The sequence below is a fragment of the Equus quagga genome, unplaced genomic scaffold (assembly GCF_021613505.1).
Source record: "Equus quagga isolate Etosha38 unplaced genomic scaffold, UCLA_HA_Equagga_1.0 98001_RagTag, whole genome shotgun sequence".
NCBI classification, from domain to species: domain Eukaryota; kingdom Metazoa; phylum Chordata; class Mammalia; order Perissodactyla; family Equidae; genus Equus; species Equus quagga.
In genome coordinates, this window is record NW_025804282.1 from 1133 (window position 1) to 3661 (window position 2529).

Sequence of the window (2529 nt, forward strand, 5' to 3'; positions counted from 1 at the left end):
CCTAAAATAAAATCAAGGTCACTATGTGACTAATGATAGCACTAGGAGAAAAAAGAACACTGAAAGGAAAACAGTCTTCAGCCTTAGTTTCAGCTCTCTCTTCAGATCAGCATTGAGTACTTAATGTCAGATACAACATTTTTGGCTTGTCAGACCAGTAAGTCATGTTTTCCCACTGGCCAAAGGCAGCTGAAGAAACAACTGCTTGAACAAACTAAATGCTGTGACATGAAGCATTTGACTTCCAAGTCTGAGTATTTAGTTAAAATGATTGCTGAACATTTTAACTGGGCAAAAGGAATGGCATCCATCATCCAAACAGGCTCACTTCCCCAAGCCCCCGAAACGAACAGTAGTTATAATAGCAAAAGAAACAAAAAAAGGTTTTTTTGATTCTTTAGAGCCAACTATGAAAGAGGTCAGCAATATATTAACAGCAGCAATGGACAAGGAAGAGCAAACTAGTGGATGAAAGAGTCTTGCTGGACATTTGTTCATCTTTTTCTGTATTAGCCAGAAGATCGCAACTGGCTTATTTGGACATTTCAGGTATATATGTCTTATCTCCTTAGATCCTTCACAGATGTAGAATTCAGTCTACCTGAGGGCTCTATAACCATGTAAGAAAGCTTTCTTTATCTAGCTTGGTGGCAGCCAAAACAGACTCCATGTCATTAAGGATGTCAGAACTCAAAGTTTCCTGCAGACTTGGCATCAACTCCTCTCCTCCTATGTTCATTCCGTCTCCCTCCAGTGTTCCAAGGTCCACATTTATCCCAGGAATGGCTTCAAGGTAGTCTGGGAAACGGTTCTGCTGTGAGGGTAGGGTGCTTTGGTTGACAGTATCACCTGTATCCATTTCATCAACACTGTTCAAGAAGTCATCTGGGGTTCGAGGGACACTGTAGCTGCTCATGCTTAGTCCACTGTCTGTACTCTCATCTCGAGAGTGGTAGGTGCCACTGTTAAGAAAGGGATCTGAGCTATTGGTCGTCATTGTTCTCAATTCCTGAGACATCCCAGGAGAAGATACTGGATTTTGAGTCCCACCATCCTGCTCCAGTGTTGGTAACTGGCTACGGAGAGCTAATTCCTGACATTTTGGAGAATTTGCTGTGCTGGGATTGATATTCCGCATTGCCTGTGGCCTCACCTGCCGAAGCAGTTCTTGCTGCTTCAGTCGCAGTCTCTCTTTCTCCATTTGCAGTTGCTGCAGCCGCATCTGTTGCTGCTGCTTGGAGTTGCCACTACCCATGACTCCTCCCTGTGGGCTCTGGGGAGCCAGGGGTGGTGGCTGTTTCACTGGAGCACTTTGACTGATTCTCTGATTCATGGCAAAACGAGGGTCAAGCCTTGGGTCTAGCCAAGAGGTGGTCTTGTTCTTATGGTTTATATAGTATATTTCTCCATCCTGAGTCATGGCTTGTTCCCATCCATCAGGAAGAGGACCTGAGGCTGAGTTCATCATATTCTGCTGCACTGGTGGACTGGTGGGGGCCGTAACGTTCATCTGGGAGAGCATGGCCTTCCTGGGGTCCTGCCATGTTGTTGTCTGATCGATGTGATTTAAAAAGTATCTCTGACCAGAAGATGTCTTCGCCATCTCCCAGCCTGCTGGCAGAGGTACGTCATCTGGTATCTCAAAAGAAGACTGTCGAAGGTGTTGAGCAGCGGGTGTAGCTGCTGGGCCAGAGACTACTCCAGTGGGAGTCAATGTCCCAGGCGATACGGCTCCCAGCTGCAGGGAAGCTGGAGAGGAATGAGCCCGAACATGCTGTGGAGTCAGGGCTCCTGCAGTGCCTGCATCAGTACTGGCCTGTCGGGAGTGGGATTTGGGCTCGGGCGGCTTGAAGGAGGAGTCCGGCAGCTTCCGGAGCCTCATGGGCAAGGTCTTGGGCACGTTGGCTGTCTTGGGGTTCACGACGGCGTTGAAAAGCGCCTCCAGGTCGGTCTCCGAGTCCCCCCGGACGTGCACGATCTGGTGCCCGGCGGGGGGGGCCTGCGACGCCCCCTGGGACCCCGGGGGGGGCGGGTGCCCCGGGGCCGGGACGGCGGGCCCTGCCCCTGGGGGGCCTGCGCGGGCGGCTGCCCTTGGCCCTGGGGGGCCGGCTGAGGCGGCGGCTGCTGCCCGGGATCCATGGCTCCTGCCTCCCCCGACGCGCACCCCGACCAGGGGGGCTGAGGGCTCCGCCCGGGCGCCCCGGCTCGGGCCGAGACGGGAGAAGCGGCGAGGGCGGCGAGGCGGCGGGAGCGGCGCTCTCCTCGCTCTCAGGGCCGGGGGTGGGGGGGGGGGGGGGGGGGGGGGGGGGGCCCCCCCCCCCCCGGGGGGGGGGGGGGGGGGGGGGGGGGGGCCTGCGCCGCGGCCCCGCATCCCCCGCCCGGCGCCTCCGCCCCCGCCCGCGCCCCGGCTCCGCTCAACCCGTACATTTTAATCAATCAATTCTAGTTGCTTAAAAGCATTTTGTAATTAATTACTTCCTTCTTCTCATCTATGTTTCAAAATGGGGATTTAGGTATATGAGGTTTTGG

General features: G+C 54.1%; 1 pseudogene; it reads right to left on the reverse strand.

Annotated features, from left to right (window-relative positions):
• Nucleotides 1-368: 368 nt before the first annotated feature.
• On the reverse strand, nt 369-2139 carry LOC124234635 (transcriptional coactivator YAP1-like; annotated as a pseudogene).
• Between the last annotated feature and the right edge of the window lie 390 nt (nt 2140-2529).